Source organism: Oenanthe melanoleuca, chromosome 12, assembly GCF_029582105.1.
Source record: "Oenanthe melanoleuca isolate GR-GAL-2019-014 chromosome 12, OMel1.0, whole genome shotgun sequence".
Classification (NCBI taxonomy): domain Eukaryota; kingdom Metazoa; phylum Chordata; class Aves; order Passeriformes; family Muscicapidae; genus Oenanthe; species Oenanthe melanoleuca.
Window position 1 is genome coordinate 5299214 of NC_079346.1, and position 14319 is coordinate 5313532.

Genomic DNA, 14319 nt, shown 5'->3' on the forward strand with positions numbered 1-14319 from the left:
AAGAGGTTTTGAGGTTTTTCCTTTGTGAAACGCAATGGACAAAGAATTAAATAATGGAAGCATTGCAAAATAGTGTATATTTTTCCTAGTTTTACACAAAATAGATTTAATACAGCTTCACAGCTTTTAGCTGGGAAGTTTTGTTCAGGAGAAAAATAAAAAAAAAAAAAAAAAGCAAACAAAACCAATTTGAATAATATGTTTAATTAATTTCCCGTTAACTCTCAGAAATTAGGAGCCTGAGTAGGTGAGTGTTTCTCTAAAGCAGGTGAATTGAAAGGCAGTGCCACCCCACTGCTTTTCCTTTTGCTTGCAAGGCACAGCCTTCCCCTCCCACAGCAATTATCAGTGGTGTCCAGGCTGCTCCGATGATAATGCTGCACAGCACAGGAGTGATGGAGGCTCTGATGAGGGAGGTGCAAAAGAAAATAGAACTTCACGTCTGCAAATCGATTCTGCAGTTTTCCAATTTCCCCATCCAGCAATGGCACGGCCTGTGAAATTGTCCCTCGAAATCTGAAACGGAGGGATGGAGGATTCCTGTACTCTCACCCTTTAGCAAATGACATTGCCTGATACAGTTCATTTCCTTCGGTGTGGGCACGTAGGCCAGGCTGGATTAGTGTTAAAATGCAGAAACTGAAATGTAGAATGTTTTCTGATACAGATCCTGCATTGAACTGCCACTTTGCAGCATGAGCCTTTCTTGAAATAGCTTTCCTTTGTATGGTTTTTGGTGAAGCAAGTAAATTGCCATACAAACAGGTTTAGATGTGCTTTAAGAGGCATCAGTAGCAGCACTTTTGCTAAGGCTGAAGCCTTTCTCAAGTGGAATAACACCATCACCCTCTCCCCACCCTGGAAACCTCCATTAGCACTCCTAGGATGTAGCACTCCCCTGGAAGTCAGGGGATCTGGGTTTTTCACCCAGTTCTGCATACTTTTCCCTGGGACTCTGAAGAGTGAGATGTGCTGCCTGTGCAAGCTGCTCTGAAATCCATGGCAGTCACACACCATGTTAGAGCTTCATATAAACAGCATTTGCATTACACACAAATATTTGAGCCTGTTATTTCAGAAATTACAAGATGCTTAAAGCATTCCCTCTCCCTTCTGCTGCATCACTTTCTTTCTCCTGTCATTGTTTTGTCTGTGAAGTGATGAAGATCCATATTTGAGTGTAGAAGTGAAAAATTGGGTTTTTAGCTTGATGCTGCTACAAATTTCTTCATGCTATTGATAAAATAGTTTGATTTTACGAAATCTGGCTTCCCAGGAGACAATGGGGAGCTGTGAATAGATAGATTTATGCAAATCCTTTTATAATAGTTTTGGTATGTATTTTAATATTCTTGGTACTTTTTTCTTTTTCTTTGAGTTCTTCTGGCAGCAATGCACTGAAACCTCTTTTAGGATTTTGCAAGGATTCAAAGTCCTTGTTATGGAGGGCCTGGGATACTTTTACTTGTTCTTTAATTTCAACCTAATTTATCATTCCTGGAGACAGAGCTTGAAAACACACTTAGTGGTGAAATTTTCCCATTTGATATTCCAAAGGTTCAAAATAAAAATGAAATTATGTCAACTGATAAGGAACACACAGTCTATGTCTGTCTTTTATAAGTGGTTAGAGAGATTTATTCTTTATAAACTCACAATTGGCACTGTGTGCTGGAATTCTTTCCTTTAGAATAAAAATGTCTTTGTCATGACTCAAAAGAGAAAAGAGGAAAAGGAAGAAGTTTCAGGAGACAAAATACAAACATTTTCAGATATTTGAGAGCTTAGAAGGTACCCATAAAAAGAGTTTGAGCAAACAATGAAGTTATTGAAAAGGTTTTTCTTTGTCATTGCACCTGCAGAAAAACTGGTTCATCTGGTTTCCTTCAACATAGGGACAGAAAGAACATCATATCTATGAAGTGATTGGTTTGGGACACCTGGAAGGAATGTGCCCCAGTGCTCCTGCTGCACAAGAGAGGGTGCACAGAGCACTTTTGGGACAGGCATCTCTTGCCACACACTGTTGGGTGTGTAGGAAACTTCCCATGTTTTCTCCCATCAGCAAAATGAAGATAAGAAATGCAGCTGGACCAAAATTCAAAGAAAATGTGAACCAGGGTTGTAGTTTTAAAAGGGAATGAATTTTAATCTACATGAATATTCTCATTTTCATTTTGGCTATCATGTCCACTTTAAAGTTGGAGGAAGAGGTCACTGCATCCTGTTTTCCTTTTTTTCTTTTTTTCTCTGTTTTTTTCACTGAAAAGAGGGAATAATGAAAGGAAGGCACAGCCTATCCCCACATGTGCCTTATAGCCTGAAAAGAGAAAACCAAGGGCTGCAGAAGCTCTCTAGTTTTTCATGACAACATTATGAATGGTGGCGTTTTCCATGACTCTTGAGTTTAAACAAGCAAACAAAAATCCCACCAAAATAACCCCACAGTGATATCCAGCAAAATTGTTTACCTATAAAATTTAAATACAAACTAGTAAAAACCCCAGTATTACTTGCTAACTCCCAAATATGTCTCAATTACTATTTACAGTTCTTCAGTTATTTGCACCTGTTAATTTGCACTGTGACACTGTGAGAAGCAATAGAGCTGATGCAGCTCCAAAAACCCCTCATATTTTAATTGGAAAAATCTTGGTATTCACTGTGGAACAATCTAACCTTGAAAAACAATCTTTTACTAGGTTGTCTTTAATGCATAAAACACTGCTCATTTTCTGCAATTCTGTCACCGAGGGGCACATTAATTTAGTTGCACAATAATTTAATACATCGATCCATTGATCGGAGCAGAGAGGTTTTTGTTGAGCTGTTCCAAGAAATCCCACATTTCTTGCAGAATCTGTAAAGAGCCAGTTCTGGCTGTGGTTTAAGCAGGGGGAATTGGGGATCATGAGGGAAAGTTGCCCTTCAAAGCCGATCGATCCCGGCACGCTGAGCACAGCGGGCGCTCCATCAGCAGAGAGGGCAGGCTGGCAGGGGGCAATTAATGGGGCAGATATTGGAGTGCTTCCCTGATTACCCCATGCCGGACAGTGCTGAGCCAGCCTGCTAGAAACAAGAACCCTGATGAGATATGGCTCTGCTAATGTCAAGAAGTGCCACTTCCTAGCAGCAGGAGCAACTTTATTGAAACCATCTGTTGTTTTGGAAGGCACATGTGCGCGCACACACGTACTTCCTCCTCCCAAAGTCTTTAACCTTTCTCTTAAAGCTGACTGAAATCGCAGGGCTAATCCCTCCTTAATCTCAGAATGACAGGCTCTGCTGTGGTCAGCAAGTCCCAGCAGCTGCTGCAAACCAGGGTGACTGGTGCCATTTAGTGACGTGACAGCGATGCATCCTGGAGCAGGCGCTGCAGAACAAAACAGCCGTTCTTCTACTGTCAAAATAAAGTTGGGCAGGAGAAGTGTGTGAAAAAGAGAAGCCTGGGGTACCTGCACTGAGACACAAACTCAGCTGGATATCACTGCTCTGTGCAACACTGGGAACAGGAAGAGGAGATGAGAGAGTTTAATCCCTCTGAAAACTTCATTTTTCAGCAGGTATAACCCAAAGCCATCTGAAAGGGTATAGCCCTGTTCCAGCTTGTCAAGTCTCTAGTCATCATTTTTACAGTTTACAGATTCTTCCTTAAGACACCAGGACCTTTAAGCTTCTCGTGGCTATGTTAGAGCCATCAGAGCCCAGGTTGCCAGCAGAAAATTTGGCACTACCAGAGCAACCTCTGAGACTGAATTACCTCCAGCCTCTTTGCAAGTAAAGTATTTTTGTTGGTGTTTCATGCATATCTGTGTGCTTCTTATTTCTTATTCCTGGAAATGGTGTTTAAAAGCACCACTCACAAAATAACCAGCTCCCAGCTCTTTGGAACAAACACTGCATATCAGACCTGTAATCTCCAAAATCCCTCTTGCCAGCAGACATGACCCATATCCCCTGGGCTTCCTGGTCACTCTGTGAAACAAACCACACACAAATGTCAAATAATGCCCATGCAGAGCAGGAAAAGGTGTGTTTCTGTCCTTGTCTCCATGATTTGAACAGGTGGTTCAATCTCATTTCCAAGCCCTTCTGGCTATGTCCTCTGTATTTCCAGACAGCCCAGATTAAACAGACCTTTGCAATGATGAAAGAGGTAAGAACAGAGAAGAGCAATGATGTCTTGCTGCCTCTTTCCTCCATCCACTTCTGCTTCTGCCTGCATGTGTGTCACTGAAACTCTGCAGCTTGCATGGACAAACCCATAGCAGCCTCCACAGAAATGTGTCACTGGTGGCCTGACCAGTGACAACAAAGAACTGGGACTTTAATGCACTGCTGTAGATCTCACTGTGGTCAGAATGTGATTCAACTGTGCTCAAAAGAGCACAAATGGATAGAGAAAGGTAAGGGCAAAAATAAAGTGCCATTTCTGCCTGGAACAAGCCAAAAAAAGGCAAGAGCAAACTAGCTTTCCTCCTTAATTGTGGGAGCAGTGAAGCCAGAGGGATATTTTAGCAGAAAATAAACTTGAATTACTCAACACCATCCCGTACCCCTGGGCTGTTCTGAAGTCATCACTCAGAGCTGGTGTGTTTTTGAGTTCTTCCTCTCTTCAGGAACATTTTTTCTTTTGCATTTTGAAGAATTTGAATATAAAATATACAATTCCCAGAGCTGCAATAGGAACGAATGTATCATTCCCCTTCATCCTTTCAGTCTAAAGAAAACTGGAAGTTTAATACACTGGAGTTCTTTTTTATATCTCAGAAGTCCTGTAGCTTAAAAACATGCATCTCAGACCTCTAACTTTTAATGGTTATTTTTGAGTCGGTACTACTGTAAATATGGGGCAGTGTGGTGTTACTCAGAATGCAGAAAGGTAACAACCAGAAACAATCTTAACATCCTGGAGAAGGTAATGGATAGTGTGGCCATTTTGATAACAGAGGAAAGCCCCATATGGGGGAATAATTTTTCCCCACATAAGGGAATAATTTTAATACAGGGCATTAGCTTATTTTTTAAAAATAATGAAATAATGGGTATGTTACAGATGCCCCAATAACTTCCCTTATTTACTTGCCTCATCCAAATTCAATTACATAATTTATATTTTATGGACTATAATTATATTAAATTTGGAATATTTGACTGTAAAATTTCAGTTTACATATTTCTATTTATTGGCAATTTTTTACTTTCTCCTTGTGGTCAGTATCTTTATTATTGGATGGAGGGACATTGAGTTGAGGTCTAGAATGAGTAAGATAACTGGAAGTCAGACAATGGCTGGATTCCTAGAAATTATGTACAAATACTGCATTAGAATATACAAAAAGGAAGATGACTGATTCTGAAATCTAAAGCAGGAGGATGGATAGTGGGGTTTTCCATCATTTGACCCCCACCACCCACAAATAAGGTCACATGGGTTTTGGTCACTCATTCCTTTCCCAAGTAAAGCTTTTCCAAGTAAGGCTGTGTCTAATGCAGTCACTGAGCTTCAGCCTGACCCAGGGAGATGCAGCAGCAGTAGAGCTGTGGAGGTGCCAGCTGGGATCTGCCACCCAGTTTAGGCTCCTAAAGCCTAAGTGACTAAGCTCTTGGGTCCCTGGGCTTGTCACTGTACCTGGCTGTGCTTCCCCACATCCTGCCACTGAAGCAGAGGAGCCCTTCCAAACTGAATTCTTTTCATTTCTCCTCTACAAGTCTGTCTTAATGATCTATGGGAGATAATTGCCAGTTTAAAAGGCCATTTGGAAATCTGCCTTTTTGGAAGTCCTGACACAGCACAGCTTTAAAGCCTGGAACTGTGTTCCACATACAGGAGGCCTTGGACTCTCTCTGGGCTGCCCACTTTCATATCCTCTTGGATGGAACACTTTCATATCCTCTGAGCTTATGTATTTCATGGTAATCAGCTGTGGGATTTAACTGTGCTGAGACAACATGCCTGCTCCCAACCTAGCAGAATAAAGAAGAGCTTTCCAAATAAAAATAGTTAAGATGAAATGGTTTATATTATACTTGGACCTGGCAGAGCATTCACTTTTTGCTGTTGGGTAGCTAGGGGAAGGCTGTCCAAGGTTTCAGTTCTGATGTTTTAAAAATTACACTGAATACCACTATCTTGACTATGGAACATCCCTAGGGTGTTTTCATAAGCTGACATATAAATAAAAGTAGAAATTCATATATAGATATCTGTATTATCCTGCTCTAACATCTGCTCATATTTAAACTTAATTATTTTGGTCTGCTACGTGAGTTTAAGAGCAAACACTGAAGGCCACATTGGAATTGAAAATCAGGATTCTTATTTATTCATTTGCCCCAAGTCCCATGCCAGGCAAGCACAGGACATACAATTCCCATAGGAAACCTGAGACAGTCACACCAGGGATCAGGAGGGCACCCACGCTGGGGGATCCATCACTGCAACACCTGCACCTTTTCTAAAGCCTGGTTGTGCCTCCAGAGCTGAACCTGCTGATCAGCCAGAGCCAGAGTACAGACTGGTCTGGCTGGACCAGCCTGTGTTCCCTTGGGCTCCTGCTGAAATCTTCAGGCCATGCAGGCTCAGCCTTCCCTGCCCACACCTGGCTTGGGGAGAGCTCCTCCCTGGCTGGGAAATTACTTTTGTCTCCTGCTGCCCCAAACAAACAGGAAGGGAAAACTTGTCACCCACTTGAGGAGCCCAGGAATCAAAGGGCAGAGGAAAAGAATGTCTTAACTCATTTTCAGATTTGTCATGCTTGCTTGTCATAGGTATGAAAATCTCTGAGTTTGGTTCTTTTTACTAGTAGTAGCAATAGTACAAATGCTAAAAGGGAAAGTCATTTTATTGACACTTCCTTCTTGCAGAGACTGTTCTCTTTTCAAGCATGCACTGTCAGGCAAGATCTCACCACAGTCCCTCTTAGTCACCACTCTTTTTACATTTCAAATCAGGGGAAATTAAATTTTTCCTGTATTTGCCAAAGATGGCAATTGTACCTTAGGGATCTGGTAATTAGACAATTAAGTGCCATTTTTTGCAGCCAGCACAGCCACTCATCTAAAAGATTATAATCTTTATAAATAAGGATTTTATAAATTCAGATCTGAATAAAGGTTCATGTTTATCATTAAAGAAATTTAAACTTGGTTCTGTCATAGTCAATATAAATGTCCCTTGGAGGCAAAAGAAATGCTGAGAGAAAATTCACTATAAGCCAGACATTTCTCCACAGAGTAGTGGAAATGAAACCTGGGGCAGAACTTCATTCTTTCAGTGACTGAAATATCAACAGTTGGGAAAGAAAAGCATTTACTTGTTGAGAGGGGCTCCTGTGTGCTAATGGTGGAAGTCTTTTATGTCTTCCTGAATTTATATGCAGACTATTGATCCTGGCATTGCAGCTTTTATGTCAGGAGTAATGGACCGAAGCATACACATATTAAACATAATATACATAATTTGGGCATATATGTAATCCATTATGTATTGGATCTACTTTCCATGAAATATATAGGCCTGTCATTCAGCTGAACAGAGATAGACCTGGAATTAGATACAACACACATTCTTAAGTGTAAAGCATCTGGTTCAACTAATATATTAAACCCTCTCCCTTCGAGCCAGGGGCCAGGCTCAGTTCCTGCCTCATTGTTCTCCTCTCGAGCTGAAATGTGGGATTAGTTCCACTCCCTGAATTCAATGCATAGCTAAGCTTACCTGATGTGACTTGAGGACAGCTCCTCAGCAGGGAGGTTGGAAACCTAATAGTGGAACAGGAGCAGAGAAACTCCCCAGCGAGAGCAGCGCAGCAGCGTGTGAGAGCAGAGCTGCCACTCCAGCCTGGGCTGGGTGGGAGCTGGGGATTGCTCCTGGCAGAGCAGCAGGGCAGCACGCAGCTCCAGGAGAAGAGGCTGGGACAGCATCAGTGAGGCAAGGAGGAGAAACTCAGTGTCAGCATTTTGGAAAATTAGCTTGGTTGGAAAGGTCGAATTGAAAAGTTTGGGATTTAACACAGGAGTCTCTTCCAAAAGCTGTTTGGTTTTTCAAGAGCATCCTAGTTTTCTTTCTTAAATGTTACAGCATAGAGAGGAAAACAAAAGAATTAGCGATGGCAAAAAGGAGATGAGCCAACTCTGAGTGCCAGAGGAAGGTGTGAATGTCACACCACAGCACTCCACACTCAACAGCTGTGGCCACATCCTGATTTCTGCCACCTCACCCCCTGCCAGACCTTACCTGGTGTGTCAGAAAAACTCAGAGTGAAAGAAAGAGCACAGAAAATAAAGAGAACACACAGACCAGTGGAGAGCAGAGATGCCTTGCAGAGACAGGGAATTTGTTTCCTGTAGCAGTGATCTCACTCCAACCTCTGCTTGCCCAAATCTGTCCACAGAGCGCTGCAGGTACCAGCATTTCTGTGAAACCTGTCAGCAGCACAGCCCCAGCACTCTGCCCTCAGTGACACACTCCTGCCAGCAGCACTTGGCTGCTGCTGCATGCCAGTGATTTTAGTTTGCTCAGACACAAAGGGCTGGTGCAGATCCACAGACAAAGGGGATGTGTCACCAGTTTAGTGGCTTCTGGGTCAGGAGCAGCTCCCAGACAAGAGGCCAGGACAGTGGGCTGCCTGCTGTCATCATCCCAGCAGCCAGTGCAAGCCAAACCCCCTGGGTTACCTCTGCTGGGCTCTTTCCATGAGGAATACAAGATGGATGCTTAATGGCAGCACTAATTCAAATTTTCACTTTTAATTTACACCAAAAAAAAACAAAACAAAAAAAGCCAAAAACTACTTTGCATGACCCTGAGGTAGAAGCAAAGAAAACACACTCCAACTCTGTATTTTCTTGGCATTTCCCCCTCACTTTGCTCTGAGCCAGACTCTTGACTTTTACCTCTATTCTATTGATTTTGAGGCTGAGTATTTCTGAACTGCAACTGTGCAGCTCAGCATCACTTCAGAACCCAACAGAGCTTTGCTGTTTTACAGCACTGGAGGATCCTTAATCGAGGAGAATGCTCAGGAGAACAGCAGCATGTAATGACTGCAGTCCAATTTCCAACCAGCAATATTCATTTCAAGGCCAGGATCTTCCAGCCTCCCTGCACTGCCACACATTACCTGCCAAACCTTCCCACACTTGTGGACTGGAACAATACCAGAAATGTTGATTAGAGTTAGTCAGTAAATAACATAGGATGAAAACAAATTAGGTAGTAAAAGGACCCTTGAGAAATTAGGGAGAAAGCTCTCTAGCCTTTCAGCTTATTCATGATTTACCAGAAAGTTGTATAATGTAGCAGGCCTAAAAGCTAGCTAAAATACTTCTAAGACCAAAATACCCCAATTTGAATTGTTATGGTACCTACTGAAAGCCTGGGGAAGTGTTTAAAGTAACTTAAAAAGAAAACTGACACTCTCCCTTCCCCCCACCCCAAACCTTTGATTAAAAAAAAAAAGCAACAAAAATGCTAATCTTCTGTGGTTAAGCAGAAAGGCTTAAGAAGTGGCTGACAAACAACATGAATTATTCAGGGACAAGGTTACTGCTATTCCATACACATTGCTGCAGAATGCCAGTGCAGAGTCACACAAGCACAATAATTTCTACGAGTGTTGCAGTGATAAAATAGTTTCGAGTAACCTCCTTTAATTGCATCAACATAATATAGCCTTTCTGGATCTTTAATGCTCCATAAAAGACTCTCTAAAAATAAGGGCCTGATCCCAGCAGAAATTGAACAAGTTTTATATATGATGGGACTTCAGGAGGGCAAGTGTTCCACTGTGCTGGGTGGGTATGGTCAGAAGCAGTCCCATTCTTCCATCTGCTTTAGGGTTTCCATGTTCATAATCATTGCCATCTTCCCTAAAGAAACCTTGTCCTGCTGCAGCCTGCAGCCACATCTCTGTATCTGTACACAGGTACATTCCTTTAGCAGGAAAAGGGGAGGAGCAGGCAGTCTGGATTTAGAGTTGAATGACCTGGAACCACAGGAGGGAACCTTGTGAGACACTTCCTGCAGTGTTTGGGAGGAGGCATTAAGAGCCTCCACAAGGCTACTGCTGGCCCAGCTCCCAGCTCAGCAGCTTGGGGTCCACTGAGGAGCACTGGACACCTTTGTCTCCATTGTGCCTTACTTTGTGCCTCACCTGCAGCTCTGCAAACCCTGTGGCCTGCTGCCCCACAGAGCTCATTAAGAAAATGAGGGGAGTCAGAATAAGGGACTTATTCATGAGCTATTCTAAAGGGGGCTACACATGACCCAGCATCTCCAAAGCACACAGCAGGGCCAAGTGAATATATCCCTGAACAAACCCCTGCAGAACCAAAGGCCAGTCAGGACCTGCAGTCCTGTTAAAGAGCCCCTCAACCCACAAAACTCTTTATTGCCACTCATATCCACACAGCTGTGATTAGACTGTCAAAGGAGACAACTTGGTGCTGGTGTCACAAGGAAAATCATCTGATGCTGCAACACATCAGGTTGATGAGGAAGCCAACGTGGTTGCAAACAGCAATGCTGCTGACTGCACAGCTGTATGCAATGATTTGTCTTCTGTCAGTGGGTTTTGGAAGAGGATGGAAAGTAGAAAAACAGTCACAGAGAAGCTCAGTTACAAGAAAATCAAAGGTAAAGCTTCCAATTAAACACATAGCAGTCAAGTTAAAATTATAGGTGACAATTACTGTAACTTGATTAGGCACAATAGCAAATTCACTTCCCTAAATCACTTTCACAACTCTCCTAGGAGGTCTGAAAGATGTAGTATATGAGGTTCATTTAATTTCTAATGTAGTAATTATCACTACTGAAAAAAAAAAAAATAGCGGTGACAGACCCAGGAAATAAATTTAGCACTTGAGGTTTTAATAAAATTTTTATGTGCAACCCCGTTGCTTAGAAATTGTTTAATCAATCTTATCTGGTTCACAGACTTTCTGCTGAGCTTTTGCTTCATGTTATTACAAGGCAATATGCTGCAGCACCTTCTCAGCATCCCAAGTTGCAAAGCCACAATGCTGTTGTACCCAAAGCCAGTGCAAGCTCCTCTTTCAGCTGTGAACACCCAGAGTTTTGTTTTGTGCCACCAGTTGTTTTCAGGCTGCAGAGCTGGTGTAAGAGCTGGTAACTCCACAGCAGGGTCCAGTCCACTCTGCCTGGTCTGGCAGGGGTCTCTGCTCTAGATGTTAAGAGGTGTCTAGTGAGCTAAATCAGGTTTTCAAGACAGCAGTGTGTAGGAGATACTGCCAGTCCTGTCTGAAGGGGCTTCATGTTCCATTCTCTGACACAGCACCTGGGGAGGAATCCATCCCAGCCTCTCCTGGCCCCTCCAGGCTCATCCCACCTGGAGACCAGTCCAGTGGTTTGCTCAGGGGTAGTGGAAACAGAGAAAAGAAACTAAGCCTGCAATCCAGGACTTTCTCACGTTTTCCTGACTCCAGAGGTTTTTCCTTAAAATTTGAATTTTCCCAAGCTCCTGGGCACAGGTAAAGAGAATACTGAGCCAAGGTCTCCTGTCCTGCTACTTGCAGGGTCACTGCCCTGCATAAATTAAGCTGGAATGCTTTGTTTCTGTTTATAAACCAGGTCACTGGGAGTAGCAGGGAAGTTAAAATGCAGTAATTAGTATCTAGGAGGAAAACTCAGCAGGATTCCTGGACTATATCAGTATTTCTCTTATTTAACCTAAAAAAGTTCAGCTCCTCTGTTGAACCAAGTGGTTCTCACTTCTGAGCTGCTTAAAACTGTTTTAAAATGTGCCAGTGTGAATTAGTTAGCACCACTTTAGCTGGTTTGGGTAGCAGTCTGAAATTCAGGGAACAAGCATGGCACTTACTGGACTTTCTCCATTCTTGTGCATCACTTCCCTGAGATTTAGCTCTGTTCTTTCTCTTTGCTGGAACTCTCTGCCCCAACACACAGAACAATCAATCATCCAAGCTGGCTATTCTCTTTTCCTGTTTGCACTTAGTACAGTAATAATTTCTGGAGTGGCTAAAAGGTAAATTGATAGCCTCCAGATCAATTAAAAGAAATTCAATAAATATTTGGGCATCATCATAAACAAAATGCATTCAGGGCCCCATATTCCACTCCTGCAAAGGAAGTTTGTTAGGTGAGAGCATCTTAAAAAGGCACAGCCTGGCCCAGGTTTTGGTCCTCGGCACAGTTTCAGTGCTGAGGGCCTGGCAGGCAGTGGCAGTGCAGGATTGGTGCCAGGGCACAGGAGGCTCTAAAATTATGAAGCCAGAGCCATCCAGCATCTTCCAAAGCCTCATGAGACCAAAGATTCAGGATGCCACAAGTCCTCATTTACCCCTGGGGAGCTCCTCAGATGGGCAGTTAAATCACTTTAACCAGGCACCCCAAAATCCCCATGACCTGCAAAAACCCTGCTTTCACTTGTCAGTGCAGCATCAAAGCCAGAAAATGATTAATTAAAGCATGCCTGAAGATAGGAATTCTCTTTCTTGACTTTCTAAGTTGGCCTCTGTGTGTCATTTTGACACACTAAATAACTACAGCATGTAGATACTCAGTGCTATTTCATTTTGATGGCCTGTGTAGAACTGATGGAGCTGAAGGAAAGTAGCAAGGGAGGCTGTCCTCGAAAAAGCTGGGATGCAGAGGAACATTTGCCAGCATCTTCACCCAGAGCTGGATGCAAAGGCCACTGCTGCCATCTGGTGTCACTGTCACCGGTGAGGAGAGCTGGGACACCACAGGCAGGAGCTGCTGCTGGATAAATGAGAAGTGACTTGGTCCCAGACACAGGAAGGACAGAGATTTCTCTGGCAAAGGAGGGCTCTGCACATCCCAGCCTCACATCCATCTCCATCCCAAAGGAAGCCATCTGTGTGCTGTGTGTAACAGCAGGAGACACAAGAGAGAAGGGAGATTGGTTTCAAGCCTTTTTGCTGTCAGGAGACACAACCTGGCAGTGTGAGTTATGGATCAGCAGCTCTGGACATCCTGCTCCATAAAAGCCACTGGGAAATCATCAAAGGGGGAGGTTTGCAAAGCTACAGAGCAGAGCAAGGTCAGGTCTTTGGGAGCTCAAACTGCAGCTGTGGGGAGGAAGAGGCAGTGTCTCTGTCATGAGTCCAAGATCTTCGAGTTTTAAGCAGTTTTACATGAGAAGGCAGCATCCTCTGAAGGCTAAAATGCATCTCACATCTCCCAGAGAGTGGGATCCAATTATGCCCCCCACCTCATTAGATGAGCTTATGGCCCCTGTGGGTTTTTTAAGTGACAGCCATGGTGCACATGAGTAAAAACCCTGAGGGGGAAGGGGTTCAAAACTCATCAGCAGGCAAGGCCCCCAAAATGGCTCTAGGTTTGGGCAGCTGAACATTGATCATAACCTGGGTTTTCATCCTCAAATCTCACCAGGGTTTGTCAGCCCCATAGCCAGAGACACATCCCTGCACTTGCATAGGGAAAAATGAAGGGATACAGCAGCAGTGGTTTTCTGCTGTAAATCCTACAAGGTTGTAAATCCCACAAGGATTTAGATGTGGACTTGACTTTACACACTGTGAAGAGCTCCAAAAAGGTTGCAGGAGGTGATAAATGGGGATTGGGGTGTTGGCCACAGGAGGAGCTGTGTTCTATTCCCTGCTTTGGCAGAAATCTCCTGTGCTTTTAAGCAAATCATGTAGGTTCAGCACCTCACAGCCTCATGGGAGTCATCCTTTTACATCTGGAGACTTAGCCCAAGAGCCACAGCTCTAAAATGAAATTCCCCTGCCTTCCAAAGGTGCCCTGATGCTAAATCTCATCATGGGACTGTGGGTGCAAGGCTAGTGGGGAAAGAGGGACTGATAATCAGGAGGCCTTGGGGAAGATTGGAAGGGCAAACAGCCTGGGCAGACCTGTGTAGCCTGTTAAACCATGAAACTGCTTCAGAAAAGAAGAAAATACCTCTTAGGAGAATCTGTATGGATAGAAATGTGGTTTTGGGATCATTCCCTAGCTTGTTTCTGCATCCTCCGCAGTCTTGGTGTGGCCAGTTCCCTGCAGCATCTCCCATCAGGAGCCCAGGATGCCAGTGCTGGGGCAGGATGGGACCAGCAGCATCACCCCTCTGCTGTGTGAGGTCTGAGTGAGCTCCAGGCTCATCCAGGCTCTCCTGGATACAGCAGAGCCACACAACCCCCAGAAATACATACAACATTTCCCAAAATCCTTCCTTTTGTAGCAATTCCTGTTCTTCAGGCACTGTCCCATAAAAAAAGGGAAAAAAAAAGCATGAAATAAAACCAGCAGTAAGGGAATAGTAATTATTTGATCAGCTCCCAGGGTATCAA